General features: G+C 50.4%; 1 protein-coding gene across 4 annotated transcripts in view; it reads right to left on the bottom strand.

Annotated features, from left to right (window-relative positions):
* SLC8A1 (solute carrier family 8 member A1) overlaps window positions 1–6868 on the bottom strand; it is a 115179-nt gene extending 108311 nt beyond the window's left edge. For 2 of the 4 annotated variants that reach the window (XM_077176022.1, XM_054630301.2), the window contains exon 1: window positions 6514–6868. The gene's annotated coding sequence lies outside the window, so the exon portion shown is untranslated. The remainder of the gene's footprint in view (window positions 1–6513) is intronic. The other 2 variants (XM_077176021.1, XM_054630300.2) reach the window with 2 other exon arrangements.
* Between the last annotated feature and the right edge of the window lie 10340 nt (window positions 6869–17208).

The raw sequence follows: 17208 nt of genomic DNA, 5'->3' as shown, positions 1-17208 counted from the left end.
TCCCTCCAAACCCAACTTTGTTAGCTTTTCATTAAGGTCTCAATTGCATTTCCCATCCTGGCCATCAGCAATAACAGCGTGTGCAGCAGCTGATGCACAGTGCCAGGCTGGCAGCCCTGGCAAACCCTGCCTGCCCCGGTGCTCATGGCCTTGGTGGCACTGTCCCAGAGCCTCTGGGGACAGAGGGATCAGGGCAGCACAGGGCAGGGGCTCAGGCTGCCCTCAGGCTGGGTGCTGGCCATACACGTGTGGTGAAAAATCCCAGCACTGCCCTGCCCACAAGCACCACCTGACACCCAGGGACAGCACCCTGAGCCCTTTTTACCACTGCAGCAGGGGAACTGTCCTGGTGCTGCTGGAGAGCTCTCAGGGACAGCCAAAACTAACCAGGAGAGACAGAGCCCAGCCTGGATTCTCCTGAGCCCCTTTCCCTTTCCAGACAAGCTCCACAGGGGTGCCAGCAGGTGTTTCTGCACAGTCAGGGAGGAAAGCCTGGGAGAGGCTCCAGAACAAGCTCAGCTTAGATGGAGCTCTGGCCAAGGGTTGTCAGTCCAGCCTTTCTTCCACCCCTTGGTGCTGTCAAACACCAGGAGGGCAGCTGCTGCCCACAGCAGGGCTGGGAGGGTTGTAGAGATATTTGCCTTCCTGCTGGACATGGGAGCTCTAGGTTTTACAAATTGGTAGGAGAGAGCTCCTGCTGCCAGCTCATGCTCCTGCCCCCCAGCTGAGGAGCTGCCAGATGGGGAGGAAACAGCCTTTTAGACTCTGCTCTGATCTTTCCCTGGCAGCATCAATCCTTCAGGCTGACTGGCTGCTGCATGCAAAGCCAGCCTAAGAGCTGCTCTGCATTTCAACAAAGCACAGCTTTTTCTTTGCAGCAGCCTCGCAAAAGTCCCATCTCCATCGAGGCACTTCAGCTTTGAAATATCCCCTGTAAGACCCTCCCTGTTATTTTCCTAAAGCTTGGTATCACACAGGGGTCTATGACCATTTGCACCACACTAGAAGCACCATTATTTTTAAGAGCACTAAAAAACCACTGCTGGTCCAGACACTTTAATTACAGAAGGACTGGGCAAGGAAGGAAATGGCTTGGGCTCAGGAGGAATCAGTGGCCACACAAAGAAAGACTGAAAGGCTTTCCACATGGAAATTTTCTCCCAGCATCCCACAGAAAACGTGCACAGAGCAGCTGGCACACAGCAGTGTTCACACCATTACAGCCCCCAACAGTGCCCACCCCACTGCGACACCATCATCTTCATCATGAGCATCATTCCTGCCAATTTACTGCCAGCTGGGATGGGAGGTGTCACCACAGCTGTGTCACCAGTGTGCAGGAGGCTGGAGCAGCACCCTCTCCCCACAGGGTGCCTGGTTGCTTGCTGGGACCAGTAAAAGTTTGTTATTCAAGGAAAGTGGTTGCTTTGCAGCTCGATGTGGGAGCACAACCAGGAGCGTGTTGCAACACCACGGGGATTCCCATCCGACAGTCAGAGCTAGACAAGAGAGGACCTTTTCCTAGCAAGAGTGCACTAGGGAGAGACAGGGAAGGCAGCTCAAGCCAACCTTTTCTGGTGTCACAGGCTGGAGAAAGACGGTGTCCCTTCAACCAGAGGGGCCAAAAACTGAGGAGGAAGCAGCTAGTGGTCCCTGCAAGGTACAGCCAGCCTGCACACAGAGATCAGAGGCACAAAGCAGCTCAGCTGCTCCCCACCCTGTTCCAGGGGAAAAGACAGCAAGCCCCAAAAAGACTGACTCTCTCCTACCCCATGGTCAAACCTGAAGTCCCCAGGTTACGGCACCTGTCCCCCGTTTTCTCTTGCAGGAGAAGAAGAATCTACTGCAATCTTCCTGGGAAGAAGCACTGCATGCCTTGCCTCCGTGCCGGGCACTTACAGCCATGGCCCCATCTCTGGAGGAACAGTGAACTTCTCCTCTGCTGCTGGCCCTGCCTGGCTGTGCCCAAGCCTGTACACCTGTGCAGACTCACTGGAATCAGCAGCCTGCTCTCCAGCAGACAGCTTGGGCAGAGCCTGGTCTGGGAAAAGATATGGCTGTAGGGAAAAAAATAACCCAAACAAACCATCTGGTCTCTGACCATCACAGGTCCAGCTTCATGCAGCCAAGGGACACAAAAGGGATGCCAAGAGCCCTGCAAGGAGGTACAGGGTGCTTGGAGATCTGTCTGGGCAGACACAGGCTCCGCTGGCTTCGCTTTTGATCTTGGTACTGACCCCGTGGCGCAGCTTTGGTAAAACTGAGCTCCTGACAGCTGTGAGATTCACCCACCAGGACAGGAAAAGGACCCTTCTGCTGCACTGGCACATCCAAACCGTGCAGGAGAGCTGCTAAGTCCAAAGGCTGTGCTGCCACTCAGGGCAGCATAGCGTGACGGCTCTTTAAACACTACTTGGAAAACCCTTGGCTCGCTTCCCTGCTCTGGCTCTGCCTGGCTCCTGCTCCCTTTCACCCAGCTCTACCACTCCAAAACAGGCACAGCCTGTTGGCATCCCCTACCCATGACCCTGGAGATCTCCACATCAGGAAAATGATTTCCAGGCCATCAGCATCCTGATTGCATCAGTACAAAAAACATCAAAACCTTTCCAAATATAGTCAGAGGCACAAGCCCTCCATGAAGCCGATCAAGTAAAACACACATCAGGCCACCCTGGTTTCTGTAAAGGACATTAAAAAGTAAGAATAATTATCAGTCTGCAACTGATTTTTCCGAGTATCCTATCTCTTCAATGAAACATCCAATCTCCTTCCACAATTTCCCCAGCAACTCTCCAAAATAAACGGACAAATAGAGAAAATAAAACATCCCTGATAGAAAATTTCAACCGCTTTGGATGAATTTGGGGGCAGCTTGCAGAAAATGAGCTTGGAACTGTTTGTTAGGGAGATTGCAGTCTTGCTTTTCACACATGGAGACCAAGTGTCAAGTTGTCCCTTTCTCCCACGACTCAAGATCTCAGCAAGGAATATACCAGGAAATAAGAAGCAAGGGGGAAATGCCACATTTCTCTGGGACTGGGGTTTTTTGTTTGTTTGCTTGTCTGCTTCTCAAACAACTGTCTTCCTACTTGCTGCTGTCTTCAGACCATTTCTTTACCCTTACCACCTGCCTTTGGTCTCTTCTTTATCAAGCAGCATCAGGCTCTTCCCTGTGATTCCTCTTGAGTTGCTGATGCCTTCCTCTGTGCCTGTGCATCTCCCTTGCTGATTTTAGCACAGTCTGCCTGTTCTCCATGAGCTGGCCCTGAGGCTGCCTGGCTGGCAGACTCCCTGTGTGATCTCAGGGCAGCCCAGCATCTCCCTGTGCTCCATGGCTCTGTGTAACATGGGCAGAGCATCTCCCGTGAGTGCTGGGGGAGTAAAACACTGCTAATAAGCCTGAGGCTCTTGGGCAGCCTGGGGAGGAAGTATCTGCCCAGAGGTGCTCCAAAGAGGCCAGAAGGGAGGAATTAACAGGCCTCTTGCTTTCCCCTGTGCCTGTGTCCTCTCTTCCCTCTGGGACTGTTTTTGCACTGGGTTTTGTAGCTGTGTTTGGGTCTTCTGTGCAGCGGGATGCTCCCCTGGGCAGGAACAGAAAGCTTCAAGGGAGAGGAGATAAATCCCCATCCCCAGGTCCCTGTGAACATCCAGGGATGAGGAGGGGGAGATGTCCATGGGGATGGCTGTGCGGGAAGACTGATGGAGATGCAGGTTGTTGACCTGAGCAATTCAGGCACGGTACTAGGCAGGAGCTGGGCAGGCTGGGCTGGGCTGGGGCTCACCCTGGCATGCTCCATCCATCTGTGTGGCTGCTCCTGCCTGGGGAAGGGTGGTAGCACCTCCCAGCAGAGGCACGTCCAGAGGCACAGCTCTGGCACGGCTGACTCTAGAGGGAGCTGGATGCTAGTGCCAAGCAGAGGGCCAGCTTTTAGACCCCCAGACCTCAGGCAAGGGATTCTAAGCCCGGGTGTGTGCCAGCCTTTCTTTACCTACCTCACACACAAGGTTAGCCACCCTTCCTTCTCCTCAGACTCCCCCGCCTTCTCTGTCTCCTCAGGAGCTCTTTGCAGCACCAAATCTCACTTCTATTTGTAGCCAGGTTTCCTTAGGAAGCCAGGCACATGAAATCACAGTTTCCATGTCTGTCTGTCTGTTCACATGGCTCCCCCCTCTTTCCAATTTCAGTTAAAATCACCAGAGGGATAGAGATAACAGCAAAAGCCAAGTTCCTCCAAGGTTCCTGAAAGCAGCTGGAGAGATCCCACTCACACCCTTGGCAAGGGAAAGCCCAGCCAGGGAGTTCAGCCCACAGTGGATGCCAGAGCACAGCAGCCTGCAGCAGCCCCAGGTGCAGCCAGGATTTGCACAGCTGTGTGCGCTGAAGTCCAGGAGCTGGGAGCACGTGCAGATCCCAGCACTCTGAGCTTGGACAGAGCTCCAGGTTGTTCCCATGCCAGTCACAAGGAGAGCCACTGTCACTTGTGTTGTCTATGACCAACCTGTTGGTTGATTGCCCAGTGATGCTTGTATCTTGCAGGGCACTGGGCTTTATTACAGGATCTAAGTTTCATTAGGATGCTGGAGAACAGGGCTTTTTTTCCCCAGTGAGCAATCAGGACTGTGTCCCCTCAAAGCCACAGCAAAAATCCAAATTCTGTCCCAGATGTAACACCTGAAAATCGCAACCCTGAATGCCCTGAGAGTATCAGAGCACTACAAAAGGCAGAGAAGTGGCTGTGCCTATACAGCATCCTTTTAGGTGCTGTAGAGACTCCCAACAGTGAGGACATAAATCCAAGTTTGTGCCATGTCATGTGCAGTAGTGCCAGGTGAGAAGACAAGGCACAGCCTGGGCAGGTACAGGACAGTGAACATTTAAGTTTCAGGAGCCATTCACAGCCAAGAGATTGCAAAAACCTTAGAGAAAGTGAGGGAAGGAGAAGCAAGCCAAGTTTCATCAGGTTAGAACTGTGCTGCTGCTGACACTCAGGGGTGCTGGACACAGAGAGTGTGTCCAACCTCCTCAGGTATCTGGAATGCAAAGTCTGGTAGAGAGGAAGCTTTGACCAATGTGGCTCCTCAGCACTGACTTAGGAGTTGTCCATGTCAGCTGGTGAGGTGAGCTGGTGGGGGTGTAAGAGGAGTCAGACAGCTTTCCTAGGAGTTGGTGGTGGGGGCTCATGGCTTGGCTGGCAGGTGGTGGTCCTAGAAATGTCACATTATTTCCCTATTTGGCCTTAATGTCTGTGCTGGACAATAGGCAAAGCTACTATTGCAGAACCAATCAGAAGGAAAAGGGGAGAAAGGAACAGCTAAGAGACGTTCCCAAATGATCACAAATGCCAATGCCTTTCTTTGATGATAGCCACGTCCCCAACCAAAGCCATATGTCACAGCTCTTTTTTTCCTGGATGCCACCATCACATCAATACACAAGTGTCCCAGCTTCCCTTTTCTAAACAAAAGCACACCCCTTCCCTTTGCGATGGCGACAAACAGCACGTGAATTCCTAGGCAGGTGCCAGGGGAGCACACAGAGAACCCCAGCCTCCCTCAGCCTTCATTTCAATTGCCTGACTTGCGAATTTGCAACATCTGGGACTGGAGGAATGAACAGGTTCCTGCAAAGCGCAGGCGAAAAGGAGCCCTGAAAGCACACGCTCGCACCCTCACACCCGTGACCTTGTGATTTTACTACAGCTTTCATTTTCAGACTCCAGTCCTCCCTAGTGTTTGCTGCATTTCTGCAACATTTTGGCAGTTTGCTCTCGCCTTGGAGACAGAGCAGAGTGTGGAGTTGTTTTGCATGGCTCGGTGGGGAGGGAAGCAACAAGGCTGTGAATAAAGAATTAAACTCAAGATGACGGAAGAGCCCCAGCCATGCTTCCACCTAGACAAAGCCTACGTGATGAGCAGTGCTTAATGCCAGCCCTTCATACCGCACGCTGTTCGAGAGGAAAATGGGAATTTCGGCGTGGCTGCAGGTGCCTCCGAGCACTCCCCTCGGGCAGCGTTTCGAGGCAGGGAGAGCAGCGCTGCCCGGAGGCTCGCACAGCCCCGCCAGGCGGAGGCACCGCGCCCCGCCGCGCACGGGGGATGCGCCCCGAGCCCCCCGGCAAGGAGATGTGCCTCAGCCCCTGCCCGACCCCACCTGCCCGGCAATGCCCGGCAATGCCCGGCAATGCCCGGCAATGCCCGGCTCCCGGGCTAGCGGGGGAGCGACCCCCGCCGCAGCCGCGCCTCCCGTCGCGACATGTCGCGATTGGCCGCCGGGGGAGGGCGGCGAGCCCCTCCGCCCGCCCGGAGGTGCCGCGGCGGGGTTGTAGGGAGCGTTCCCGGGCGTGTGTGCCGAGTGCGAGCATCCCACCCCCGCCTCCCCATCGCTCCCGCACGGCTCCGGTGCCCCATGCCGCCCCCCGGCAGCCTCCGCCGGCACTCGGATCGCGCTCTGGGAAGCAGCGTGAGGCTGGGCAGGGTCGGGGCGGGGGCCGGCCGCTCTCTCGGTCCTACCTGGCGGGCTGCGGGAGCGGGCGGCGCCGGGGCCGGCTCAGCAGCGGCGGGGCATCGCGGCGGGGCGGGCGGCGGAGCCCCGGTGCGCGGCTGCGGCGGCGGGCGGGAGGCAGAGAGAGAGAGGGAGGGAGGGAGGGAGGGAGAAGGGAGGGAGAAGGGAGGGAGGAAGGAAGGGAGGGATGGAGGGATGGATGGAGGGAGCGCGCGCGCACACCCTCTCCCAGGCGCGCCCCGGGGATGCGCTCAGCCGGCCCGCCCCGCAGGCTGCCTCCCCTCCCTCCGCATCCCTCGGCCGCCGGCCCTGCCGTTCCTGGGGAGCAGCTCCAGCCCTCCTCCTCGTCCTCCCGCTGCTGGAAATATTTCCCGAATTCCTCCTCGGATCGAGGGACTTTGAAAGGCAGGGCTGGTTGCGGACCCACCCCCAGCAGCCCTGCCCTCCCTCCTTGGGGCAGTCCCCAGCCCTGCCCTGCCTGCCCCTAGCCCTGCCCGGCCTGCCCGGGACAGTCCCCATCCATGCCCTGCCTGCCTCCAGCACAGCCCTGGTCGGTCAGTTCCTGCCCGCATCCCCCCGGCCGACCTGCAGCCTGCCAGGACGATCCTGAACCCTTCTGCACCCTTCAGGAGGGAGAGAGCCCTGGGGAAGATGGAGAGAAAGGAAACGTGTGTGTGTCCGTGTCCGTGTCCGTGTGTGTGTGTGTGTGTGTGTCCGTGTGTCTGTGTGTGTCCGTGTGTCCGTGTGTCTGTGTGTGTGTCTGTGTGTGTACAAGGAGTGCCTTGCTGTGTCTGTCCCCGTGCCCCACAGTGTTGCCCATGGCAGCTGTGGGGAGGCAGGAGGTCAGAAGCATCCCAAGGGGCCCTGGGGTGACGTTCACCCCCCTCTCTCATCCTCAGAGTTGTGGCCAGGGTCAGCAGGGGACGTGGGTGACAGGCAAGGAGCATATGGGTCAGCTGGGACCCTCCTGGGAGCTGGCCTCACATCTGGCAGCTGGCTCAGCCCCTGAACCCACAGAGTCTCCTGTCCCCACAGGAGGGTCCTGCAGGAAGGCAGTAGCCTGGCACAGAAGGACTTGCTGCACCTCAGGCTGACCAAAGTGTCCTTCCTGTGGGCAATTCCCCTTTCACCATGCCTGAATGACTCCTCCACCCTTCGCTGGCTCCAGCAAGGAGCAGATGAACCCATTGTCCCACCCTCCAGGCAAAACTCTGTGACTTTGGGAACTTAAAATAGGAGCAGAGCTAATAGCTCACACACTGGTGTGCAAGTACCCAGCGACCTTGATGAACCCTCTGTGCCGAGATCCCCCGGTGCAACAAGAGCTGTGGGGAAGCAGAGACATTGTTTTAGCTCCTGCACCCTCTTGCACCCTCTCCCTCTTACCATGTCAGCTCTGCCTGTAATTTTGGTCACCATTGGCAAGACAGCAACCCAGAATTTTACCTGTCAATTTCATTTGTGCTTTTCTTACTTGCTTTCAAAAAAAATTTTTTTGGAAGATTTTTTTTGCACCACCATGTCTTTCAGCAGAGTTGGAAAACTAAATTTCTCTGTTCAACATGAGGGGTAGGACATGGACACTGTCACAAAACTCCTTTGTGAAGCACTTTGTGATGAGCTGGCCAACCAACAAACCAGCTACTTAAAATTAGTGTTGCAGCACTTATGGGTGTTATTTTATTTTGGTCTCACTTTAAGAGCTTATTGCCTGTATATGGAATGAAAGGCATTTTCATATAAGAATTTGGTTTAGAAAAAAACAGGATTTTGTGTCAAATAGCTAACTCTGACTTTCTGCCTCACCTCTTTTGATTTAAAACTCTTTAGAGGAGGGATAAGTCTGCATCTGGCCATGTGTGGTACTTTGATGGTACTCAATTCTCCCAGCAGGGCCATTGATATAAATGAGCCCAGCTAAATGTGTGCAGCATGCCCAGTGCTGTGCTGGGCTCAGGAGCTGAGCAGAGCAGTGGATGTGGCTCAGTGGCATTTGGTTTGGCAGGGGCTGCAGGATGCAAGGCACTGCACAAGCTGGCATGGCAAAAGGATAGTGTGAGCAGCAGAAATTGCTATGGGTGCATCAAACACAATCCCTGCTGGTGCTTTTCACCCTGCACACTGAAATCCAATCACTGCACCAGTAAGCAGTGAAACTCAAATTTTAGTCATGGAGTTCTCCCTAAAACTCCCTAATTCCCTCAGTAATGTTGCTGACCTACTTCCCAGCTCTTTCAGTGAATGCAGTACCCAGCTCCTCTGGATCACCAAGGCTGTGCTGACGGGCATCCACTGGTGAGCTGCCCTCTGAAGAGCCAGACACACCCACAGCTCCTCCAAACTCACCTCTCTCTGCAGCTTGCAGTGGTGTTCCTGTCTCCAGTGCCTCCTGCTGAGCCCCTCAGAAAGGCTGCTTCAGCTGCGGGATTTTTGTGACATTCCAGGGGACCTGGAGAAAACAAAGAGTTTGTCAGTGTTGGTGGTGATGCTCATCAGTCCAGGAGCCCTTTGTACCCACCCAGCCCTAATGGCACTGGGACAGAAAAGGTGAAGCAGCCCTTTCCCATCTGAACATGGGAGCAGCTTTGATCTGGCTGCTTCAAAAGTGACTGGTTAGGAAGAACATGAGGCTGGGAGGCTTGGAGAAGATGTGTCCCACTCCCTGGTCCCTCACACATCCCTTTCCAGGAACATTTAGATCTTCATTTCTTACAGTCTCCAAGAGAAAGGTGGAGATGGGCTCTGAAGGAAAGGGTGGAAGTGAGGGAGTGGGAGAGAGAGTGAGTCCACTTGCTGAGAGGAGGTGCTGTGTTCCAGGACTGCTCCCCACTGCAGTGGCCGTGCTTCACCCTGCTCTTTCTCAGCCTAGCTAGCTGAAGTGGTGGCTGTGACAGAATGGAGCTCTGCATGGGCTGTGAGATCTGCTGGGCGAGCTGAGCAAACGCTCCTGCGCTCTGCCTGGTGCTCCAGGCAAAAACCCAACAGGACTGCTCATGTCCTGACACAGCAAGTTCTGTCACCGTGTGGGCACATCCATGCTTCAGCATTCCAGACTGCAGCCTGCACTGGGCTGGGAGAGGCAGCTGTTTGCTCCAGCTACTTCTACCTGCCTGTGACTCCTTGCAGCCATGCAAGAGAGCACCTGCCACTGCAGCCATGCTTACAGCACGGATTCCTTGTCTCCAAATCATGGAGATTCTCATGCCAGTAGTAGGGAACAGCTCATTCATTCCCTCATTCATTCATGCCCACCCACAGCTCTCCCCGACAGCAGCCTGCATCTCTCTGCAGTTGCTGGAGGAGGTTTCTGGGTATTGTCTGCATGTGCAGAGCACAAAGGCAATTCCTCCTGGTGAAGAATGGGGTTAGTGGGCTGTGGAGCCTTGAGCACAGGACAGAACAGTGCAGGCCAATTCTCTGTGCTGTGGCCTTGTGAAAAAAGACATCTGAACTGCTGCACAGTTTAGAGGAGGGGGGCACAAAGCCTCAGGCACTTTTTGCTTGAAAAATTTCTGCCTTGTATTCCCTGTAAGAGAGAAGAGGTCAGGACAATGCTCAGCCCAGCCAAAGCATGTTCATCTCTGAGGAGCTGTCCTACCACCCTTTCTTGTCCCTCTTTGGAACATCTCCTCAGTGGAATGCTTTGGTCTCAGATGATGCTGGGGATAACCAGTGAGTCTGCTTTGGCTGGTTATCTCTGGTCATGGTTTTCCTCATCTGGGAGATGCCAGAGAGGTCCTGCAGAAGCAGATGGGTTGTCACCTCTGCTTGCCATCCATCTGTCTTTTCTCCTTGCTGCAGCAGGCTTGAGCATGCGCTCCCTGAACATTCTCTGGCTCTCCTATGCATGTTCTTGGCAGAGACCTAGAGATCCCTGGAGAGTGGTGTTTCTAAAAAAGATGCTTAGAAACATCATTTCCAGCAATTTGAGCACTTCCTTTCACTGACACCTTCAAACCAGCCTTTGCTGTTGGGAGGATAAATCAGGGATTTAGAAATGTGGCAGATGGAGTGGGACACAGCAGTGAGTAGGAAGGGCAATTTCGTGTGCTGGACATCAATATATTTCTCTTTGAGCTCTCTAGGCAGTGCCTCTGTAGCTGTTTCCAAGTACCTGGTGCAGTCTGAGCCCTGATGATCCTGTGGAGGTCTGATTGCACCACAGTTGTCCATCAGCCAGCCAGGGGGCTTGGATGTGAAAGGTATCGTCTGCCCTGGAAAGCTGAGAGTACAGACTGCACCCTGGGGAGGAGGCAGTGTTTGATGGAATGTTTGGGCACACCTGTGAAAAATGGGCCGTGTGTGATTTGCTGTCCCTCCCCTGCTTTGAGAGCCTGCAGGGGTAAATGGAGAAACCAAGCTTGTGCCCCTTTAGAGCTTCCCCCCGGATATTTGCTCTGTGCTGTGTTTTATGCATGTTTAAACAATAAATCCAGAACAGTAATTCATGAGCATAGCATTTAACAGCTTGGGAGAGAGCTTTCCTGGAAGAAGCATTGACTGGCCAAATTTTGCAGAGCACTGCTTATGTGTAACAGACACAAAAGTACATTTGCACTGGAAACCACCTGCTGCATGGGGACTGAAAGAAGGGGTAGTTAGAGGGGCTGAACTTGAATTTAGGAAGCTTGGAAATGAGGAGAGTTGCACATATTTTGCAAAACATCTAGGCTGAAAAACAAGATGCACGTTCTTTTCAAGTTCTGCTTCACAGTCATACTTTTCTTTGTGGAAAAAACTCATTTTCTGGTCACCAGGAATGTACAGGAAAACTTCAATATGTGCACAGAATGACTTCAGCAGCTGGGCTTATTGTGAGAGATGTACAAGGTGCAAACTGTCTCCTCACTCTTCTCAAAGGGGTGGAAACAAAAAAGCCTTCTGGCAGCTGCCAGTTGTCTCACCAGCAGTGCATGCTAACACCAGCATCTCACTCCCACTTCTCAGGCAAAACCCAGCTCCTAGCTGGAGTCACTGAATCACTGGAAAATGAAGGGCCAGATGTCCCCTGCTGAACTGGCTGTCCCTTAGCATCTTTCCCTAGCAAAACCATGACACCAATGGAGCTTTGTTTTGCTGTTTCAAGACTTCAGAACACAGGGACTCAAAATGCAGATGCAAGGTTGACGGAAATGTGTTTCCCAGTGAAAGCCACAGCCCAGTGACTCTGCTGCTTCCCTGCAAAGGGCCATGGAAGTGCAGTGTGCCAGCCCTGGGTAGCACTGCCATCAGATAGGCATTAGCAGTCTCCAGCTGACACTCCTGCCCCTTTCACCACCATTCCAAGGCCTGGAAAAATTTTGGTTGGAAAAAAAAAATAATCCCCCATAAGTACAGAATTATAAAGTAACAAATAATGTGTTCTCTTCTGCTCTTGAGCCCTAGAGTTTGGTGCTTTCCAATTTACTTGGCAACCAGAAGCAAGTTAAAAAAACCATAAGAGTGTTGAAATAGTAATCACATGACTCCAGGAGCTGGGACTTCCAGAAAAACAGAAGTGCAAGTACGATGTGGCACAGTCTGGGAGCCGTGTCCTGCAAACTGGGGATTGTGAGGCTTCCCCAGCAGCTCTGGCCCTATTCCTCCTTTGATCCATGAGCAAGGTTCCCATAGTTACCAGTGGGAGCACAAGGCAAATCAGATGTAGTGCATGGTTCTGGCTGTGGCCCCTGGTTGTGAAAGTGATTTGGCCTCCTCTGTATCATCTGTTTGCCAGCCTTCAGCAAGGCTGGGTATTCCAGGGAAAATGGCCTTTTTTATTAAAAGTGGGATGTGACTGGCCTCAGCTGCACAAAGCACGGTATTGATATTTTATTTCTGTCTTCTAAATGAAGAAGGCTGGAGGAACACCTTGCAAGAGCCAGGCCCATTAGGTGAGAGGTTGTGCAACGATTTCTCCTAAAAGGAAATTTTCTTCTCTGTAGTGGGCTCTGATCTGCTGTCCTTGGGGGTGGTCAGAAATGCTCCCTGACTCCTTGCTGCTTTGAGAGTGGTCAGAAATGTTCCCTGACTCCTTGCTGCTTTGACTTTACCAAGCTCTGCTTTGTTTCACCTCCAAGTGGCCTTGCCTGGCGAGGTGTCCCTCCAGCACAGAAAAGCTCTGCCGGAGTCCTCGAGTCCTGGGGAGAGAGGAACATGTTGTCTGCTGTTATCAGTCAATTTTAGCCACAAGGACCCATGTGGTTGGAATTTCTGTGCTCCTTAGCCTTTCCAAGGCACCTTGCAGAAATCCTGTGTCCTTGCTCCTGGTTGACTTTCCCCCTGGGACAGCTGAGACAGCAGCTGGGTTCTTTTCCCAGTTTCCTTCCCCACAGTTTAGTCTGCTGGCCAGGGACTCACACTGGTGCACAGATCTTGCTGTTTGGGCACAGTCTGCTCCAGTTCTTCTGTTTTTGTCTGAAGATGTATGAACCAAAAATGCTCATCCTCTCTGTGCTGCCTGCTCGAGCAGTGCTGAGCAGAAATCACTGCTGCATGCCCTAAATGTAGGAATTGAAGCCTTGCATGTAAAGAGAATTTACAAAAAAAAAAAAAAAAAAGAAAAAAAGAAAAAGAAGCAAGAAACAAGAAAAACAGACGTAACTTCCTGATTGCTTAGTGGTTATGGGGTTGGGGGTTTTGCTGGACACTTTGGAGATATGAAACTGCACCATTTGTAAGACTGGATTCTCCTTTCAAATTTCCATGCTCTCATGTGCTAATCTGTTTCCCCCTTGAAATTTCAAACATGGCCTGTTTAAAAGCTGCCCTGAGCTAAATGTTTTTATCATGCCTTTCTGGATTGTGATGATTCTTTAAAATGATTGAAGATGCTTCTTTGCCACCTGCCTCATGGTTAGAAATCCCCAAGTCCCTTAAGGAAATCTGCTGCTCTGGGGAAGCTGTACCCAGCTTATCAGAGATCTGTTTTGGTTCTGAGGCTGTAGGACCAGTTTGCTGGTGTGTTTGGTAGGGCAGTGTCTTACAGGCCTGATGGGAACACAGCCTGTCTCTTTTCACTCAGCTCCCTTCCACATGCACCTCAGTCACTCAGAAACTTTCTGCCCCCTGCACCTCAAGATACCAGCATGGTGTTTTGGTCATGGTGCCAGGGCTGCTAAGAGTACCTGGATTTTATTTGCCATCAGTGGATTCCAGAGTTAACAGCTGTATTTATATGGCCAGTGGCATCAGGGAAGCAGACAACAGCTGCATAAGAAATAAGAGGGGTGAGAGGTCTCGAAGACATGATTCAAGAGGAAACATTGCAGGAATGCAAACTGACAAGTCAAGAGGAGACATATATCCTTGCACATCTGAAAGAGCAGATGCTTTCCATTCCTCCTGTGGACATGATAAGAAGTCAGGGGGTTAAACTATAGGCAGGGACACTGAAGTTTGGCACAAGGAAAAACTTTCCATAGCCTTGAGAGGAATGGTGTAGGCAGTTGGGTTGTCTGTAAAGAGGGAGAAGTGTGTATTTTATCACTGAAAAGTTTTAAGATCAGAATGAGCAAACCTCAGATCAAGTGTAGGTGACCTAGTTCTCAACATCATTTCACCAGAAAAATTTGAGATGAACAATCAGAAGACAGTGAGCACATCACAAAGAGAACACCAAGGTTGTGATTAGGCTGAAAGGAAAGAAGATGTGCCTTAGGCTTGGGACAAAATTTTGGTGTTGTTGAAGAGTCAGAACTTTGGAAATTAGGCCATGCTGGGAGAGCATAGCAAAGTCTAGGTGGCAATACTATCCAATTTCACACAACCTGGGAGCAGACTGACCTTCAGTCCAGGCTGGCAGCCAATTTCCTGGGTGGATGAGCCACGTAGCTCACAGGACACCAGGGAAGAGAGCTGACTGCTGCTCTGAAGCCCATGGTGTATCCCAGTTATGTTTTGTCCTGTCAAGGTTTGTCCAGGCTATTGTGGTTTAGTAATGGTATTCCCCAGTTTAATGATCCACTAAAACCACTTGCTGCTCCCACTCCCCCTTCCAACAAAAATGGCACAGATCATGGGCTGAGATGAGAACAATTTACTGGAAACAGCAGAGATAAGAAAATGAATGGTAACAGCAACACTATTAATTTTAAAAGTGTACAAAAGAGAGAGAGTGATTCATATGCCAATGTGCTCATGAGACAGCCATTTTTTTGCACAGGCAGGTAGTGATAGAACAATGCTGGTTGTTTTAAACTAAAAGAGAGGAGATTTAGATTAGATGTTAATAAGAAATTCTTTACTGTGAGGGTGGTGAGGCACTGGAACATGTTGCCCAGAGAAGCTGTGGATGCCCCATCCTTGGAAGTGTTCCTGGCCGTGTTGGATGAGGCTCTGAGCCAACTGGTTTTGTGGAAGGTGTCCCTACCCACAGCAGGGGGGTTGGAACTGGATGATCTTTCAACTCCCTTCTAACCCAAACCATGCTGTGATTCTATGATTCTATGAAAATAATATCTTTGCTTAACCCTGACTTATGGCAGTCTAACAACATGAAATAAAGATATGAGAAGCTACCAGAACCTGCAGATTTATATGAAGAGGGGTGATGCACATGCAGCTGACCGTGCGTGATCAGTAGCTGCACTGACTAGACAGCAGCAGGAAAAATGGCAGGAAAGAGAAACATTGCTGATAACAAAGGCAGGGCACCAGCTTAATCACTGGCTTGTCTGGGGGAGAGGGACTGGATAAAGAAGCAGAATCCAGGAAGGAAAAAAGAAGCAAAACCAAAATGTGAGGTAAAGGAAGTGACACAGCCAGACTGATCTGGGGCCTTTGGTCAGCTGCATGCTTGATTATGGCAATGTGACAAATGAGCAACTGTGGTGGGTTGGGTGTTGGCCAGTTGCTATTGTACTTACTAGAATGTACTTGCTAATTTCTTGTTGTGGGATAGGACTGGGAGAAAGGTAAAAGGTTTAAAATTTTAAAAGGGTATAAAGAAAAATTTATTAATAGTAACTAAGAGAAAGAGTCATAAGAATTAGAACAAAACTCTTAGGACATTTTTTCTTCTCCTTCTTCTCTTTTTCTTTCCTGATGACAATGTAAAGAGATGATGCCTAAAGTTTCAGTTAGTTTACTACTTTTAGAATCGACTTTCTTCAGCTTGCTTAGGGAGAGAAGTCTCTTGTTAATGTTATGGACACTTCTCCACAAGAAAACAGTTTTTTGTGGCTCTTTTTCTGTAATTTTCTGTAATTCTCATGAATAGCAGCTGCCCAGGGAGATTTGTAATCATGAAATCCCTCCCGTTTTCTATAAGCTTTTCTTACAACTGTGTTTATGGGGTATTTCAACTTATGGGGTATTGTTTTAGTGTTTAAAGGTAAAACTTCTCATTATCTATCTCTGAAATAATTTTCATCTTTAGGAACAGAGATCTTCTCTTTCTTGGGGTTACAGGACCTTCATTACTCTTCTCTCTTTCTTTGTTCAAACTTCTCATAGGATTCCACTTAGCTTAATATTTGCTTGCTTTAGCATGAAGACCTTTGTTTGATACCTATAATTTGAACACTTTTATTTCCTTATACCTTCATGCATTGTAGGGAAAAAGAGTCTTTCTTCCCGTTTTTACAAGAGGATTTTACCTTAAAACTAAAGGCATTTCTTCATCCTTCTTATCTGGGACTTGACTTCTTCTTTACTGACTTCAGTGTTTTTATGTTGTTCTTCCACATGTCTAGATTTTATTATTTTCTCTCACACGAAAGAAAATTAAAGCACTAAAAAAAGTTAATGTCTCACCCAGGGATTACAAATAGTCACTTAACCCTAGCTGGGCTCAGTACCTTACAGATCAAAGTTATAACTAAAGAAAAGTAACAAAGATCTCAGGAACTAAACTAAAACTGAGCAGTAACACACTAAAGAAAGAAGCTAATAACTTCTCCTCTCCCTTTAATCAGCAACTAATAAGAAAAACCCAGCAAGTGCCCACAGCAGGGGCAGCCCAGCCTAACCTAACCAAAACAAGGGCTGGGCCAGCCATGTTACTTCTTTACCAAACAGAAGAAAAGAAAAAAAAAAAAGAAAAAAATTCACGTTTCTTCCATCTGTAACATGTATTTTTCACAAAAGCATTTACAACTTTTTAGTAGTTCAAACAGATTGTCAATTGCATAAAAACTTTACATCATAATCCATAAATACCTCCTATACAAAACCACCACGGCAATGTAGGTGTGAGGCTGTACCTGAAGTCAGCCAGGTCCCGAACATCTTCCACATCCAGCACACCCCCAGTTCCTCAGAGAGCCTGACTCAGCACAGGGCTTTCCTGCAGATGGCTTTGTGTGCCCAAGACCCTGCTGAAGTGCAGTGTCTGCATAAGACACTGCCACAAAAGAAGGGACATGCATCAAATGACATCCACGCCAAAGGCAAGAAATGAAGTTACAACTCAGGATGAAGGCAGGGTGTCTGTGCTGGAGAAACATCAACTTTATTAAGGTTAGAGCCTTCAAACTTGTCTTGCTGTGTGATTTTCTGTAAGCTGCGTACATCAAGGCACGTTTGAAGATAACCAGAATGTGTTTCAAAGAGAAGGATGTTAAAATTTGGCATGTTCTTATCAACAGGGACAGAAAATGTCTAGAAAACATTGGTAATGGCACAGCTTGTAATGCCTACAAACTTGTCTTGTTTTGTAGCAATCTTCTAGGTCGTGCCTCAAGGCATGCTCAAAATAGTCTGCCTGGTTAGTTTTAAGGTAA

Source organism: Agelaius phoeniceus, chromosome 3 (assembly GCF_051311805.1).
Source record: "Agelaius phoeniceus isolate bAgePho1 chromosome 3, bAgePho1.hap1, whole genome shotgun sequence".
NCBI classification, from domain to species: Eukaryota; Metazoa; Chordata; class Aves; order Passeriformes; family Icteridae; genus Agelaius; species Agelaius phoeniceus.
The sequence above is the reverse complement of the archived record's forward strand: the minus strand, read 5'-3'. Positions and strand labels throughout refer to the sequence as shown.